This window comes from Schistocerca americana, chromosome 7, assembly GCF_021461395.2.
Source record: "Schistocerca americana isolate TAMUIC-IGC-003095 chromosome 7, iqSchAmer2.1, whole genome shotgun sequence".
NCBI classification, from domain to species: Eukaryota; Metazoa; Arthropoda; class Insecta; order Orthoptera; family Acrididae; genus Schistocerca; species Schistocerca americana.
This window is the reverse complement of record NC_060125.1, coordinates 277,187,598-277,207,262: the sequence shown is the minus strand read 5'-3', so window position 1 is coordinate 277,207,262 and position 19,665 is coordinate 277,187,598.

Below are 19,665 nucleotides of genomic sequence, written 5' to 3'. Positions count from 1 at the left end.
TGATTAAACTTTGCAGGATCGCTTTTCTGACCTAGAGAGAAGGGGAGGTTCAAACTGTGGCTTATATTGCGTCACCGTACGTCTCTAGTTGTACAATGCGACGTGAAACAATGCAGCGTTTAGTTAGCAAAACTCTGGCTATCAGCGATTTTGTTTAACTGCTCTGTAGCGTAACGATTAATTCCCAATGTTCAAACATCATTTATCGTAAATATTTAGTCGCTGTAACTTGATTAAACAGCATTTATGCCTTTAATTAGTTTTGAAAGTCCCTTCTGATTTGATGTAATATCTAAAATCTTGAGAAACGAAAGATAAAGTTATTCGACATAGCTTGTAACTGATAGATAATTAGCCACTACGTAGACCAAAATTGAACTTAAGCACTTATTGATAATTAAGCTCGTCAATTATTTATCACAAAGCAATTTCAAAAATTCTGTCTTACATATTGTTACTTTTCTGATATCACTGCACTTTCCCTAAGAACTGTCCCTCAATCAGACTCATGTAAATATTCAGTCTGCTTCGATTTCGTGAATTGCGTGATACGAAACTGTTCAAAAAACACGGTTTAATTATGAGAAATGTCTTCAACAATCTCTGTAGGCCTCTGTTTCACGGTAGATTTCAATATTGCCTTTCAACTTGAAGTTACTGCAGACACTTCAGCAAAGTCAATGTTAAGAAAAATAATTCTTCACCTCCTTAGCGAAATAAAGACTTCGACGACACCAGGATTTTAATGACGATCTGAGAGTTTTATTTTTCACAATACAACGTACAGCCATAAATGTTAACCTCTGTATAGTTTTGCAGTTGAACTAGAAGTCTTTACATTGTGCAAAATGTTTGTGATAATTTTAATACATTCTTTGTGATACAGTTCTTCAAATTGACAGAATTTTAACAATGGTGGAGCGATGTTCTCGCCTATAACAACCGTCAGCTGTATCGTATGGAGTCCCCCGCACCGCCAGACGCTGATTCGGGAAGAACACTGCTGGAACATCTTGTCGGAAACTTCCTTGAATACATGCAACAAACACATTTTAGCATACATTTTTTAACATAAACTGATCACAAAAATTATTCGCGTAAACAGGGTGTACCTAAGTCCGCTGAGACATAGAAGTAAGGACAGTGCGCATCCAAATTGGCGCACTCTAATGTGAAAATATGCTTCAGTATATATCCTCACCAACGCCAGTACACGTTCAAAAATCCCAGGAGTGTTTCGAATATATCGACAATCATCCACAATGCATTCTCAGAGTACAACGATACTATCAACAGGCCGGGAATACACCGAGGCTTTTAAATATCCCCGCAGAAAAGAATCCAACGTGTTGAAGTTAGGGACTTGGATGGCCCTGGTACTTGCGAGCCACGGTCGATATACATGTTGGACAGATTGGAAAAAATGTGAGTAAACTGTTTATTACTTCAGAAGTAATCGCCATAACTGTTAATATGTTTATGCTGTTGTGGACAAAGCGGTCAAGACCTTCATGGAGAAACGTTTGCGATTGCTTACAGAACCATGATTGTACCCAAGAGTCCACCTCTTCGCCTGAAGAAAATCGGTGGTAACGAGTATCTTTCCTCGGGGCTCCAAAAATAAAAAAATCGGGACTGTGTGAACGATAAGTAAAAACTTCCGAGGGAAACTTCGGCAACGTACTCCAAACAACTTCGGCAACATGTGGGTGGGCCCACATGTTTCGAGTATGGTGGGAAACCCTTACGCCTCCATACAGTCCAGATCTCTTTCCATGCGAGTTCTATAATTATGGAGCCTGTGCCAACCCCATGAAGTTATTGTGAAAATTCACGAAACTAGTGTGACGATATAAAAACAATCGTAATAACGAAAATATCGATTCAAGCCAAATGGACGATGTGTTGTAATTATTGCAGTGAAATATTGTAAATTAATATAAAAAAAGAACAATGAAAATTACTATTAATACGAAACTCTGTATTTCAAGGATAATCTGTGAACAAAGGTAAAAATGAATAGACAGTCCTCTAACGAGGAAGAAAGAGAAAAAACTAACTACTCTTCCTTTTGTTCTTGAGTGTAGAAGGACGCCATTGACGATTCGTGATGAGAATGATATGTGTATGTTACTAATACTGTAAGAAAAAGCATTCTCATGATCATAATCATTAATTCTATAAATGTGTAAACTTGTGTTTTCCTTTCAGTAGTGTAGGGAAAGGCATCCCATAATTATTACTGAATAATACTGCAGTTTCCATATATTGTGCTGATTTTGTTTCAAAGACGCCATTACGGGCGAGAACATAATTTTACGTTTTTCATTACGCCGCACGGGTTAAAAATAGTAACTCACTCCCTGATAATTATCTGCCTAAGTGTTTTACTTGAAAGTAATTAATATTTCATTGCAGAAACAGTTTTTGTGTTAGTCTGGACCTGTCAGCACGGATCAGGTCTCACGCGATCCACTACACAAAAAAAAATTAAAATTCAGTTGTAAATAGAAAATAGCTTTAAAGAATTTTAATCAGTACTATAACAAGATTTCAATTCGAACTAACAGAAAGCCCAGAGTGTCTTCTCTGTAACAGAACAATGAAGCTGGTCGCATTTTAATGTGTGCGACATTTAGCATTGCTACATTTCATGTCAGATACGTTAAACACAAACATGCGAGACTGCTTAAACTCGCATTTGGAAAGAAATTAACATTATTCACACAACAATCAAAGCCTTTTATGTACCCGTCAAGATTTTGGTGCACTTTAACAGAGCATTTCAGCTTCGTGTTGCGGAGCGGCACTGCGCGTCTGCAAACGACGAAAGGTACGTGAGACACAATATTCTAATAACGACAGGCCCTCAGAAAACTAAAGTGTGTGGGGCCAAGGCACCCAGGAAAAGTACATTTCCTTTTATTGAAAATAGCGAAGCTCAATTAAGGTAGCTTTGATGGTGTTGCACTTTCTAATTTGCAACCTTTCATATCAGAGAACATCATTACGTGTTAGTAGAATTGAGTATTCTGCATTTACAACTACATTTACCACTGATACTGAGAATAAGTCATCTTAATTATTTCTTGTGCTACACGAACATTGACAATAACTTCATACAGTACGGAAAGTAGTATAAGCCCTGAGGAAAGACCTTCATCGTCATCGACATGCTTTGGGCAAAGAAGTGTACGCCTGGGTGCAATCATTGTTCCGTAAGCAACCGCAGATATTTTGCAATGAAAGCACAGACCGCTTCGTCTTACAGCGGGATAAACGTAACTTTTAACAGTTACGGCGGCTGTTTTTGAAGTACCATACAGTTTACTTGCTTTTTTTCCCACCTATCTCGTTTCAAAATGGTTCAAATGGCTCTGAGCACTATGCGACTTAACTTCTGAGGTCATCAGTCACCTAGAACTTAGAACTAATTAAACCTAACTAACCTAAGGACATCACACACATCCATGCCCGAGGCAGCATTCCAACCTGCGACCGTAGCGGTCGCTCAGCTCCAGACTATAGCGCCTAGAACCGCACAGCCACTCCGGCCGAATATCTCGTTTCAATTTGAGTGTTCCTTATACAGGGTGTTACAAAAAGGTACGGCCAAACTTTCAGGAAACATTCCTCACACACAAATAAAGAAAAGATGTTATGTGGACATGTGTCCGGAAACGCTTAATTTCCATGTCAGAGCTCATTTCAGTTTCGTCAGTATGTACTGTACTTCCTCGATTCACCGCCAGTTGGCCCAATTGAAGGAAGGTATTGTTGACTTCGGTGCTTGTGTTGACATGCGACTCATTGCTCTACAGTACTAGCATCAAGCACATCAGTACGTAGCATCAACAGGTTAGTGTTCATCACGAACGTGGTTTTGCAGTCAGTGCAATGTTTACAAATGCGGAGTTGGCAGATGCCCATTTGATGTATGGATTAGCACGGGGCAATAGCCGTGGCACGGTACGTTTGTATCGAGACAGATTTCCAGAACGAAGGTGTCCCGACAGGAAGACGTTCGAAGCAATTGATCGGCGTCTTAGGGAGCACGGAACATTACAGCCTATGATTCGCGACTGGGGAAGACCTAGAACGACGAGGACACCTGCAATGAACGAGGCAATTATTCGTGCAGTTGACGATAACCCTAATGTCAGCGTCAGAGAAGTTGCTGCTGTACAAGGTAACGTTGACCACGTCACTGTATGGAGAGTGCTACGGGAGAACCAGTTGTTTCCGTACCATGTACAGCGTGTGCAGGCTCTATCAGCAGCTGATTGGCCTCCACCGGTACACTTCTGCGAATGGTTCGTCCAAAAATGTGTCAGTCCTCATTTCAGTGCAAATGAGGCTTCATTCCAACGTGATTAAATTGTAAATTTTCACAATCAACATGTGTGGGCTGACGAGAATCCGCACGCAATTGTGCAATCACGTCATCAACACAGATTTTCTGTGAACGTTTGGGCAGGCATTGTTGGTGATGTCTTGATTGGGCCCCATGTTCTTCCACCTACGCTCAATGGAGCACGTTATCATGATTTCATACGGGATACTCTACCTGTGCTGCTAGAACATGTGCCATTACAAGTGCGACACAACATGTGGTTCATGCGCGATGGAGCTCCTGCACATTTCAGTCGAAGTGTTCGTACGCTTCTCAACAACAGATTCGGTGACCGATGGATCAGTAGAGGTGGACCAATTCCATGGCCTCCACGCTCTCCTGACTTCAACCCTCTTGACTTTCATTTATGGGGGCATTTGAAAGCTCTTGTCTACGCAACCCCGGTACCAAATGTAGAGACTCTTCGTGCTCATATTGTGGACGGCTGTGATACAATACGCCATTCTCCAGGGCTGTATCAGCGCATCAGGGGTTCCATGCGACGAAGGGTGGATGCATGTATCCTCGCTAACGGAGGACATTTTGAACATTTCCTGTAACAAAGTGTTTGAAGTCACGCTGGTACGTTCGGTTGCTGTGTGTTTCCATTCCATGATTAATGTGATTTGAAGAGAAGGAGTAAAATGAGCTCTAACATGGAAAGTAAGCGTCTCCGGAGACATGTCCACATAACTTATTTTCTTTCTTTGTGTGTGAGGAATGTTTCCTGAAAGTTTGGCGGTGCTTTTTTGTAACACCCGGTATTTTAAGGTTCAACGGTGTTTCGAAAGAAACATAGCATTAGACATTAACAGTGCTGTAGCTCTGGCGTAATGTAACATTGAAATCATTGGCTTCCAACCTGCGGTTGTTAGGATTATTCGCTTGTTTCATTGTCGTAGTCACTTTCGTTTATGCCTATATTAGTGGAGCACCACTGTATACAGAAAGCGTGTAGTGTTAATACTATACAGTTCATACAGTTGCACTGTAATGCATATCATTGACGTATACACGCATGTAAAACACCTCAACCCAGTTTGACATTTGACAGATGCTGACCCAATGATGTGGCAAATATTGAAGTGCAGCAGTGCAGCCACATTTTTAGTCAGTTACTTATTTTTTTCCCATACTGCCACAATCTCACTCTGCCACAGCAAGGACAAAGTTCACTCCGTGAAGCACAGAAAGGCCTAGCGCCGAGGCGTCTGCAACCCACCACGGGCAGAGACGGTACCGTCTGCCCGCGAAGTGTCGTCTGGAACTCGACTGCGCGCAAATAATGGACCGATTCTTGTAATTTGGTTAAAAGCCCGCCAGCCCCGGCACCGGAATGAATTAAAAACTTTTGCCGGCCGACGTCTGCTAGCAGGAGCGCAGCTGGCGGGGAGTAGGGCGGCATCGGCGGCGGCGGCGGCGGCGGTGGCCGTGCGGAACTGTGTCGTGGGAGGGGGTGAGGGAGGCGGGGGAGGTGTTGTGACGCCACGGGCGGCTGGCAGAAGGTGGTTGCCGTAGCTCCGGAGCCTCACTGGTTCGTTTTGTTTCTGCCGCTATTTACACTTCCTTCGCCGGCCGCAGGAAATCTCCGCGGCGGCATTTAACTTTGTAATTAATGACGTAGCAATTACGTGTAATGTACAGGCAACAGATTTTAATTAACGCGCTGTATAGTCGAGTTATTCAGCACTTCTACGGCCGGCTGACGGGAGAGAAAATTGCGGAACAGCCTGAGGAATCTGAGCGCTTGGAATGCAAGTCGAGTCGGCGGTGGGCCGTAAAAACGAATTACTTTCCCTTCGAAAGGCGGTGGTCTTTTAGATATTCTGACACACGTGCATTTGTTGTAATCAGATGTTCTGTCTTTGAATAGAGCCTGAGAGAGACCACTGGCGTCTTTTACTGTTCTTCTTTTGTGAACACTTACAGAATTTCTAATAGTCTTCCTTTTTCTGCTTGTTTCTTTCCTGACCTCTACAAAATCACAGCCAGCGCGAACTGCAAATGACAGTAGTTACACGATGTGATAGGAGGCTGTTTCACTCCTTACTTCCTACGTCGAGCTCTTTTCATCGTCTACAGATAAACCTAATGATGTCGTTCTAATGAGATGATGACGCGAATATGCAGCCCCTCTGATCCTACTGCCAACCTTACCTGCCAGTGGTGCACACTGCCAAGCAGACGAGGCTCTGACGTTTCGAGTATTGGCCGTATAACCGTAACATCGAGTGCACAGGAAACTATGTACCATACTCACTTACGTGAATAAGAAGCTGTGGCTGATGAAGCTCAGAGACGGCAATCCCATCACCAATGTTACCGGCAAGCGACCAGTATCCCATTCAGGCACTAAATAAACGTACTTGCAGTACTCAGTCTAGCCTCGGAAACATGACGGATTACCGGGATACGACATGGGCAAGAAATAGGAACAACAAGACTAGATGTAATTTTACATGCAGTAGAGCTAAATCTGATTACAGAGAATGAAGGTGACCTTCAGACAGGAGTCTGTAGTTGCAGCAGACAGCCTCAGATTACAACCTAACATTATCAGCAGATACAACTAAAATGATGGTATTTCAGGCCTGACTACCAGTAAGATCTAAAATAGTCTTCATTAGCAAGATCTTGTAGCAAGTGAAACATTTTAAGTATCTAGGATGCGACATTACTACGAGTATAACCATAATGTGGACCAAAAATTAAATAAATTTACTTCCATATGTTAAACACTCGTAAAAGGTTTGCAGAATAAAGCCAGGAAAGACATTCAGCCCAAGGTTTAAAAAACAACAACAGTACCAAACTTTACTTATGGAAGTGAACCATGGGTAACAACGAGAAGCCAAGAAAGCAGAACAGAGGCTCAAGAAATGAGATTTCTAGAAAGAGTGTAAGGATGTACAAGGGAAGATCAAAAAAGACATGGAGATATAAGGAAAGATATAGGAAGCTAAAACCCAAATGAAAAAATTAAGGAAATTAGGAGTAAACGCAATTAATATGTAGGCCGTAGGGGTGGAGAAAGATTTCCGGTAAATTCTCTCAATTATAAATGTGCTGGAAAAAGAAATGTAGGAAGACCACACAAGAGATGGAGCACTGTAACAGGCAGTTTGCCTAATACATGAGGTAAAGAAGAAGAAGAAGAAAATGTCGTTCCCCTTGTCTCTTTCTCAGATACGTCGCGCTATGTCAGTATCAACTGCGTTCACGTTAACATCTTTGAGTGACCAGAAGCCATCTCGTGGCAAGGTAATCTCTGGCTGGTTTTCCGTACAGAAGTGCGGCTCTCAGGGGTCAGCGAACATCCCCTCATTCACCGTGGTACCTCTGGTCATACAGAGGTTTCGCCAGACGGCGCACTTGTTTTGCACACAGGCTGTGGCGTCAAAAACAGACATCCGCGCTCTAGGAAGCAGAGTGCAGGGCGATGCACGAATTGTCAGTATCGAAGGGAAAAAAAACAAGCGGAGAAGCAAGGACAACAACGCAAGACTAACCAAGAATGCCATACACAGAGTTTGGAGGGATAACTGCGAAGTTTGGACTCCACAGATGATCGGGCTTTCCGACATCCCTGTCACCTGTAGTGGCTGGCTGGTCGGTGAACATTCCACTTTGTCTCCTAATTCAGACTGCATCTGCCCGTTGAAAATGGCGTGGTGATGTCCTAAGTTGACAACTATCCGGCAGTTTATTAATGCAGGCTGTAGAATTTCTGATGCTCGCTCAGACTCTCAGTTGGTAACTGTTTGTTCGTTTATTAATGTCAGTTACCCATAATATAGTTCGGAATCATGGAGTACTTGAGCACAGCTTGTAACGGATACCATTGGTGTGCATTGGTGTGCCGTTTCTCTTTTGACAAATATGCATGTAAATAGCAGATTAAGTTTCTTTACTAACTCAATGTTGGATTTTTCTTTTATCTATGCAACATGTCATTATTAGCGAATAGCGACTCACAAGTGATCCATTGCGCGCGTGTGTGTGTGTGTGTGTGTGTGTGTGTGTGTGTGTGTGTGTGTGTGTGTGTGTGTGAGAGAGAGAGAGAGAGAGAGAGAGAGAGGGGGGGGGGGGAAGAAGGAAGAAGGAGAGAGAGAGAATTAATCTGTAATCGCTACCATACTTGGAGCTGTAATCTCTTATTTTTACGTAAAGTGTGCAGACTTCAAGTTCTTTTGTAGCAACATTATGTCTAGAGTACTGTTTTTGTACATAGTGCTGCTCACGCACATGATCAGGTTAAAAAGACTGCACTGAGCTTAGGTCTGGTTCTATGTCACTGTCTCCAATTAGGAGTGCCGGTTGCATATTGTATCGTTGTATGAAGATTAATGTACCCAGGATTGAACCCACTGGAGTAACGGTTTTGGCCGGCTAAGCTACAAGAGACGATCAAGATGATTCTGTTTTTATACTAAACTAACTCCTTGTCTACATGTCATAGTTAATACATCCACATCGGAGTCCCACTGGGCTGCATGTACGCTGCAACATCGCCCACAAACGAAAACTTTTTGATCGCCCCTTGTATATTCGACATAGGGTACACATGTACAGCTGAGCGGAGTTCAAACTAATCTTGATTTAGGAGATTTCTTGATTATTGCCTGTAGAGGTCGAGACGGCCCTCCGAACAAACGACGGTTGCTTCCTTCCCCATCTATAGTCAGTTTAGTTTGTTTTCCGCCTTAAATGATCTCAACATCGACCTTTCTAAAGTCATTCTTTGAAGCACTGCTCGTCCCGTGTAACATTAACGGTATTTTTATCTTTACAAAGTGGTTCAGTTGTTTCTCCCATGTTACTGGCCGTACATACTCACTCAGTCGCTAATGAAGGATAAGCAGAGAATGTTTTGTAACGACGAAAGAAGAAGAAAACTAGAACTTGAAGCAAAATACTAGCCAAGAGGATGTGTGAACCACTATTAATGGTAATCCTGAGCTTGTGATGGCTAGTACTTTGTTATGCCGAATTAAAAAAATTGTGTACATAATTTCCATCAATACACTTTGTAAGTAGGCTGTTTAGGTTTTTTTATTGGTAACGCCACCTTTGTATAAAAATCACTGGCTGTGCTGTGTGCAGTCTGTGGCTAGTTTGCATTGTTGTCTGCCATTGTAGTGTTGGGCAGCGGCAGCTGGATGTGAACAGCGCGTAGCGTTGCGCAGTTGGAGGTGAGCCGCCAGCAGTGGTGCATGTGGGGAGAGAGATGGCGGAGTTTTGAAATTTGTCATGAACTGCTATATATATATATATATATATATATATATATATATATATATATATATATATTTCTGGGAAATGCTTGAACACGAAACATCCATATTACCAAAAGAACATATAAAACTTTTAGTGGGAGACTTTAATGCACAAGTTGGCAAAGAAATAAAATTTAAATCAGTAGTTGGAGATTATCCAGCACATGCAAGAACCAACAGAAATGGGGAAAGACTTATAGATTTTTGTAGACAGTTTAATCTAAAATTAATTTCGACATGTTTCAGGAAACTTGCAAGAAAGAAAAAAACGTGGGTATCACCTAATCCAAATCAAGGTGAATATCAGTTGGACCATGTGGCAATAACGACTCGCAACTACAAGGAAATCTTGGATGTCAGAGTGAGAAAGGGCCTAAACATAGACTCAGCTCATTATCCGACAGAAATGAAGACCATGTTCCAACCAAACAAACCTAAACCAAAACCAAGAAGATTTCCAAGAGTAAACACTAAATTTCTCCTGCAAAAGCAGGACAAATTCTGTCATATACTAAACACAAGAAAAATGGATAATTGGGAAGAAATTAAAGAAACAATGATAGAGTCAGTTAAAGAAATGGGACAGCCACAAAGAATACCAAAACACAGATGGTGGAATGAGCAGGTGACAATCGACTAAAGGCATGGAAAAAATGGAACAGCAATAAGAAACACGAATACTGGGAAGAGTTTAAGGAAGAAAGGAAAAAGACAGCAAAAATCATCAGATCAGTGAAAAGAAAATATGACAAAGACAGATTAGAAGAAATGGATTCTGATTTCAAAAGGAACAACACTAGAGACTTCTATAACACTTTCAGAGAAGTTTTAACAGGATTCCAGTCACCAAGTTTACATTTTAAAGATAAAAATGGAAAAATGGTTTTAAGCAATAAAGAGAACTGCCAAATCTTAGCTGAATACTTTGAAAATCTATTAAATTGTGAGGAGCCTAATGACAGGTTACAATCTCAAAAACCACAACATGAAAATCCACCGTCGGAACCACCTACAGTAGAAGAAATAGAAAAGATTATCAAAGCATTGAAGAATAACAAAGCACCAGGTGAGGATGGGATAATGGCAGAAATGTGGAAACTAGGGGGCTTATCCGCACGTCAGAAAATTCACAAAGTAATTAAAGACATTTGGACAAAAGGAATCATACCCAGTGACTGGAAACAAGCATTGATCCGCCCTCTCCATAAAAAAGGAGATAAAACAGACACCAACAACTACAGGGGCATATCCTTGTTACCAGTGACATACAAAATCAGGATTTAGAAAAGGTAGATCATGTGCAGAACAGATTCTTAATTTAAAAACAATTTTGAGAGTGAGAGCTATACAAAATAAAAATACAGTAGTTACTTTCGTAGACTTCAAGAAGGCCTACGACTCAGTTGACAGACAAACACTATTCCAGATACTTTATGAATCAGGGATAGATGAAAACACCAGAAGACTTGTTGAACAAACGCTGATACAACATCAAGAATTAAGTTTCAAGGCGAAATTTCTGAACCATTCAGAATCAAAACAGGAGTTCGACAAGGTGACGGACTGTCCCCAATTCTCTTTAACTTGGTTTTAGATAAAGTAGTAAAAACATGGGAAAACACATTAAAAAACAGAGGCACAAAGGGTATAAGCATGGGCCAAGGAAAGAACAAATTTGAAGTAAAATGTTTAGCCTTTGCGGATGATATGGCATTGATAACTGAAAACCGAACAGACGCAACAGTTATGCTTGATATGTTACACGAGATTGCTGAAAAGACTGGGCTAAAAATATCCTACGAAAAAACCGAGTATATAGAACACAAACATAACACAGAAAAGTTTATGAAAACTAAGTATGGAAAAATTAAAAGAGTTGATAGATTCAAATACCTGGGGGAGTGGATCTAAGCCAATGGACTGGATAACACAACAAATAAAGAAAGAATAAAAAAGTTCGAATTAGCATATAAATTAACACAAAACTACTACAATAAGAAATCAATATCCATACAAGCAAAGATTAAACATTATAATTCAGTTGTTAGGACACAAGCAACATATGGATCAGAGTGCCTAACATTGAATAAGAAAGGCGAATTAAGAGAACTAGAAAAAAGAGAGAGAAAAATATTAAGAAAAATTCTAGGTCCTGAGAAAAACAAGGAAAACAGGTGGATTAAAAGGAAAAATGAAGACCTATACAAAAATACAGAAAAGATCACAGATACAATGAGGAAGAGACGGCTAAAATTTTATGGACATTTAAAAAGTATGGAAGAAACACGAATTACAAAGAAAATTTTTAATTACGTTAGTAAGCTGAAAAACACCGTAGGATGGATAGAAGCAGTAAAGAAAGACGCCAACAAAATAGGTGCTACAGAAGAAATAATACGTGACAGGAATAGCTTTAGGCTACTTATAGAAAACGCAAACTATGAAGAAGGTGCGCCAAAACCTCGACCCAAGAGAGTGTGGACAGATGAGCAGAGACGAGCAGTTGGCGAGAAAATGAAGAAGTACTGGGAAGAACGGAAGAAAAAGAAACACCATAAGTCTTAAGTTGTATGCGGTCCATAGCTGGCCAAATTCATAATTTAAAATATATATATATATGTGTATATATATATATATATATATATATATATATATATATATATATATATATATATATATATATATATGATATTAAGGTAAATACATTGTTTGTTCTCAATTAAAATCTTTCATTTGCTAACTATGCCTATCAGTAGTTAGTGCCTTCAGTAGTTTGAATCTTTTATTTAGCTGGCAGTAGTGGCCCTCGCTGTATTGCAGTAGCTTGAGTAACGAAGATTTTTGTGAGGTAAGTGATTTGTGAAAGGTACAGGTTAATGTTAGTAAGGGCCATTCTTTTGTAGGGATTTTTGAAAGTCAGATTGCGATGCGCTAAAAATATTGTGTGTCAGTTTAAGGACAGTCATGTATAATTCTTCAAAGGGGACGTTTCAACTTATAATACATAAACTACTGGTTTTGTCATTATACTCTTTGGTCCGGAGGCTGGTTTGATGTGGCTCTTCACGGTAGTTCATCCTGTGCAAGCCACTTCATCTCTGCATAACTACCGCAACTTACTTCCATTAAATTCTCTGCTCACTGTGTTCGAGTCCCACTCCCCCCTGCCCCCCTCGTCACCACACACACATTTCCTCCATTTCAAACTGACAGTTCCTCCACGTCACAGGATGCTTCGTATCAACAGATCCCCTCTTCTAGTCCAACTGTGTCATATATTTCGTTTTAGCGCAGTTCGATGCAGTATCTCCTCATTAGTTACTCGATATACCCCCATAACCTTCAGCATTCTTTTACAGCATCACAACTCAAATGCTTTTACTCACTTCTTGTTTGAAATGTTTATCGTCTACATATTCTTCCGTATAAGGCTACTCGCCAGAAAAATACCTTCAGAAAAGACATCTTGACACTCAAATTTATATGAGATGTAACAAACCCCTCTTTTTCAGAAATGATTTTCTTGCTATAGCCAGTTTGCATTTTATATCTTGTCTAAATCGTCCATCAGCAGTTATTATGCTGCCCACATAGCAAAACTCGTCCTCTACTTTTAGTGTGTTGTATGCTTATCTAATTCTCTCAGTATCTCCTGTTTCTTCGACTATATTCCACTAAACTTGATTTACTTTTGTTGATGTTCATCTTATAATCTCATTTCAAGACGCAGTCATTCTGACCAGCTGCTGCTCCAAATCCTTTGCTGTCTCTGACGGAATTTCAGTGTCAGATCTCAATTTTTTTTATTTATTCTCCTTCAACTTCAGTTCCCTATTCAAATTTCTCCTTGGTTTCCTCTACTGCCTAATCAATCAGCAGATTGAATAACATCTGAGATAGGCTCAATCCTCTCATCTAAACCACTGCTTGCTTTCAAGCCCCTCGCCTCTTGTAACTGCCGTCTGCTTTCTGTACAAGTTGTAAATTACCTCTCACTCCCTGTGCTTTATTTCTGGTACCTTCAGAGTTTCAAACAGAGTATTCCAGTCAACATTGTCAAAAGCTTTTCCAAATCGAAATATGCTGTATATGTAGATTAGCTTTCTTTAACCTGTCCTATAAGTTATTCGTTGGGTCAGTATTGCCTCGTGTTTCCTTCATTTCTCCGAAATCTAAATTGATAACCCAAATTTATCCTCCTCATGTCAGCTTCTATGCGTTTTTCCACTCATCTGGAAACAACTCACTTCAGTATTCTGCAACCATGTGTTACTAAACTAATACTTCGCTAATACACTGAGAGGACAATAGTCATGGGATACCTCCTAATATCGTGTCAGACTTTTTGCCTGACATAGTGCAGCACCTCGATGTGGCATGGACTCAACAAGTCGTTAGAAGCCCCCTACAGATATATTGAGCTGTGTTGCCTCTACAGCAGTGACTCCTCGGCGCTAGTCAGCCTACCAGGACGCGGCCGCCGACCGACCGGCGCCACCCAATGTGTAAGCACAATGAGACCGAGGGACTTTTTGCAAACGTTCTCTCACAGGTTCTGCAGAAAAAAACGCTCCCCTCAGCCACCGTTTGCTTTTACTGCAGTAAATTAACTCGGCACCCTCTTCCTTTGAATGCAGGTAAAGCTTGCCGCAATGCCTTCACTAGAGCACACAAGCAAGAACGTTAACTACTGCCAACCATTTCATCATACGAATGAAGTCAGATCATATCAGATATAGCAACCAAGTAATAAAGATCATCTTCCCTAAGAACATTAAGCAGCATGACACCATATCAAATGTAAGAGTGCCCTGCAATCTCTGAAGTCTTCAAACCAATCGTGAACAACCGTGGCCTGGTGACATTATTGTTTTGGAACATGAAGTTCATCAATGGCTGTAAATTGTCTCCAAGCAGCCAAACATAACCACAGGATCCAGTGCATTCCATGTAAACACAGTCCACATTATTATGGAGCCACCACCAGCTTCCACAGTGCCTTGTTGACAACTTGGGTCCATGGTTTGGTGGGGTCTGTGCCACACTTGAACCCTACCACCAGCCCACACCAACTGAAAATGGGACTTATCCAGCCAAGCCAGGGTTTTCCACTCATCTGGGGCCCAACTGATTTGTTCACAAGCCCGGGAGAGTCACTACAGGCGATGTGCTGTTAGCCGGGCATTCGCGTTGGTGCTGTAATCCGTTATCACCAAATTTCGCTGCACGTTCGTTGGACATCCCGCACTGATTTCTGCAGCTATTTCACACCATGTTGCTTGTTTGTTAGGACTGACAACTCTTTGTTAACGCCGATGCTCTTGATCATTAAGTGAAGGACATCAGCTACTGGATTGACTGTGGCGAGAGGTAATGCCTGAAATTTGGTATTCTCAGCACGCTCTTGACAGTGTGGACCTCGGAATACTGAATTCCCTGACGGCTTCCATAATGTAATGTCGCATGGGTCCATCTCCAACAACCAATCTGCGTTCTGAGTCTGTTAATTCCCGTCGTCAACCCATGATCACGTTGGAAATCTTTTCAATGAATCACTCGGGTACAAGTAACAGCTCCACCAGTGCACTGCTCTTTTATACTACCGCTATCTGCTCGTGTGCACATTGCTATCCCACGACTTTCGTCACCTCAGTTTATTTACACCTGCCAGCATGTTCATGTTCATGTGAGTGAAATCTTATGGAACTGCTAAGGTCGTCAGTCAGTAAGCTTACACACTACTTAACGTAAATTATCCTAAGGACAAATACACACACCCATGCCCGAGGTAGGACTCGAACCTCCGCCGGGACCAGCCGCACAGTCCATGACTGCAGCGCCCTAGACCGCTCGGCTAACATCTGCCAGCATCTGCCTTCTTTGGAGCTGAAATTATTAAATTCTTCTTGAGGTCTGAGAGTATTTTGCCTGTCTCATTTATCTTGCACACTAGATGGAATAGTTTTCGTATGTTTGGCTCTCCCAGGTATCCCAGTAATTCTGAGGGTATGTCGTCTACTCCAGACTACTAAAGTCTTTGAGAGCTCTGTCAGATTCTTCTTGTAGTTCACATCTCCTATCTCATCCTCACTTATTCCTCTTTTGTTTGTGTAACACTCTTCTTAAGTTTTCTTCCTGTATATATTCTTTCTCTTACATATTCCTTCCATATTTCAGTTTTCCCTACTTTGCTTACTGCTGGCTTGCCATGAGAGCTCTTGATACTCACACAACTGTTCTTCCTCCAAAGGTCTCTTGGTTCCTCTAGGCATGCATGTTTCTACAGCTTTGCATTTGTCCTCTACTCATTCCTGTTTTGACATTTTACATTCTTTGTCAGTCTTAGTTGTAGGAGTCTGTATTCCTTTTAGCCGGCCGGAGTGGCCGAGCGGTTCTAGGCGCTATAATCTGGAGCCGCGCGACCGCTACGGTCGCAGGTTCGAATCCTACCTCGGGCATAGATGTGTGTGATGTCCTTAGGTTAGTTAGGTTTAAGTAGTTCTAAGTTCTAGGAGACTGATGACCTCAGATGTTAAGTCCCATAGTGCTCAGAGCCAGTTGAACGATTTTTTTTTTATTCCTTTTTCGCCTGTTTCATCCGCTGCCTTTCAATATTTCCTGTGCGATCCACTTCTACCAAACTTTTTACTTGTTTCGTTCTACCTTTCTCTTTCATCTCTCAAAACTACCCAATCGTCTTACATTATATTCCTTTCCAGTGTTTCAGTTAATTGTTGCCTAATGTTCCATCCGAAGTTCTCAAAAACCTCTGATTCTCTCAATATATCCAGGTCTCATCTCCTTACTTTCCAACTTTTTTGCCACTTGTTCATTTTAATTTACAGTGCGCAACAAATAAATTATCGTCAGGGCCCACATATGCCCCTGGAATGTCTGATTTAAAATCTAATTTATAAATGTTTATCTTACGATTATATAATTAGTGTGGAGTATTTCCGTCGTATTAGGTCTCTTCCAGGTATACAAACTTCTTACATGATTCTTCAACAAGTGTTAGTTGACGATTAACTTAAGGTCTGTACAAAATTCTACCACGCGGCTTCCCCTTTGACTCCTTACCCCGGTCCGGTCTCCTACTAGTTTTCATTCGTTTCCTTTTCCTACTATCAAATTTCGATTCCAAATCACAAATAAATTTTCGTTTCCCCTATCTGGATATTTTTTTATCTTATTACACATTCTTTCACTCTCTTACGCAGCTTGTTGGCTTATAAATTTGTGGTTCTTGTTGTCTTCGTGTCTGTCTTGGCTACGATACTGAGTTCACTAACGATTAAGAATTACAAACCGTGACAACCATATTGTCACGTAGATTACGAGTAAGGTTTTTTTTCTCTGACAAGGTGACATCTTGCTACAAAAGAAAAAATAACAATCGTCTTCATCTACGACCCCACAGAGGGCTACCGAGAAGAGATGCGAAAGTTAATTGCAATGTAAATTGTCACTTGTATCTTTGTACTAGTAAATGTTCGCGATTTTATCGGAGATGAATTTTTCCCGTAGGTGGGCATCGTATGTTAAAATTATTCTCTTAGTAACGTCACATACTCCACGCTCACATACAGTAACAGCAGCTACTGTAACCTCAGAATTTCGCAGTGTGTCATTCGACAGTCATGCAGTAACTATGTTCATGCCTTTCAGTAGGTCTTTTTGTAGAGGGCCTACTACAGCTATGGTGCTTTTATTGGGAGACATGGTCAAAAGTGAAAGTACGAAAGAAGTGTCAGGGTTGTAATTAGGAAATGTGAAAACCGTGTAATTGTACATATCGTTATCAAAATTTTAACAGTAAGTGAGAAGGCGCTAATGACTTGCGCTGTTGAGCACCGTGTGTCTAAATAAAGAAAACACACCTGAGTAAAAGTCTTCCTGCCCATTTTCCTTTTGTACGTCGTAACCAGCAACCAGGAATGTGGCCCTGAGTTTTTCATTAATTTAATAACATGTTATTGTTTTCTTTTTAAGCTTCGTGTGTGATACGTTATGTAAAAAAAACTCGAAGTAATTTGACTGTGGTACAGATTATGATAAAATTTTGTTGAAATAAAAGCAACTATAACGCACATTGATATAAATACATGCCCACAATCTCCTTTGGTATGATACCTGTTGGAAACACTACCCTCAATTTAAATTGTTGTAGTTAACAAACAACATGTTCATCCGTTTCTTGTGCTACCCATGTTATATCCGTCTGTGCAAAAACAGGACTCCTAAATTTATACACCGGAAAATGCATCTATACAACGTCTAGATATGATAGGTCAATAGGTCCCGTCGTGGGAAGCAACTTTTGTTGGAGGCAAAATGTCCGCTGACGCTTCCTAACAGTGTTAGCCGTCTTTCATAATGTGTCAGAACGTAGGCTCTCTGTGACGCTCGTGCACTGTGTGCTGCTAATAATCCAGTCATCTGCTCCACGTGAAAGGCGATAGACTGAGCTTCAGAATAGGTGACGTCGTCTCTTCAATGAAGAACGTTCGTGGACACTGTATATCTATTACGTTCCGTAAAATATCTGCAAACTATTTTAGTCATTTTAGTGTAATTCTGATTTTCACACTGGAAGTACGAGAGCGTGCTCGAAATCAACATCCCTGATTTTTTTATGCGAAAACACTTCAAGCTCTGTAAATAAAGCAAACGTTATGAACATTCTATATTTTTTTCTTCGTGTCTACATATTTATTACTCAACATAACCACTCTGACGACGAACACATTTCTCCTAATGAGAAACCAGTTTGTTGATACCGTCGCTGTAGAATGTTAGGCATAGATTATGGACACACGATGTCGCCTCTGCTTCCACCGTTTCATCATTGCCAAAGTGAAGTCCTCGAAGGTGGTGGACTTTTGGAAACAGATGCAAATCGGCTGGGACCAAGTCGAGACTGTATCGAGGATGATCGATGACAGTGAATCCAAGGTGTCGGATTGTTCCAAATGTCGCAGTGCTCATGTTTTCAGGCAATGTCATGCTGAAGGAGAGCTTGCTCCATGTGGGGAAGAACCCTTCGAATTCGAAACTAATTTACAGCACGCTGTTTCTCACGCACCGACATAGTCGAGTTACACACCACTACGTTACACGCTACAATTAAAGAGTCCGCTAGCGGCAGAGGGTTGCAGATATGTAGACATGAAGAATAAGGATGCAGAATGTTAATAACGTTAGTTTTATTTTAAAAGCCTTAAGAGTTTACGAAGAAGAAATTCGGGGGAATTATGCCCTCGTAAGATGTAGAAGTCTGGAGATGAGGAACTATATGCTTCTTTGTGTCTGCTATTAAAATGTGATTGTGGTTATTTATTTCGTTAGAAGGATTCGAACGTGCTTCCTATAGATCGAGCACTATCGCACGATAGTGCTCCAATGTCAGCTGAACCCCTCGTACTGCTACAAACTTGCCGTTACATTCCGAACACTGATTTTCTGGTTCACAGGGCAACTTTGTAAGTGGGGTATAACTTCGTGACAACTGCGTGCTCCAGCTTTTTACGCTTGCACACTGCAACTCGTATGGACATTCAACATATAGCTCTGTTGCAGTATGTTCTTGCATAGTAATGACATTGGTAATGGGAATTATAAGTACGTGTGCTACACTTCAGTTAATCAGAAAACTTATTTGTTTGCATGAGGGAAAACGTGTTTGTAGATTTCTTGGAAACTTTTTTCTACTGCCGATCAATTTGAAGAGCTGAGAAACTGAAAGTAATTATGTATAAATAAATTATATGCATAGATCTTTCTACAAAAGAATTACATTTTATAAAAAATTTTCTTCGGTCATTTGAAAGCGACAAATGTTATTTCCGTAGATTAATTTTTATGACAGTACATATAACTACCGAAATAAGTGCAAACAACTGAAATTGTAGATAAAACAAATTTCATTCATGAAATTAGGGATATTTGTGAATGGATTAATCAAAAAGAAAATAGCTTTATTTCGCATCGTATCTT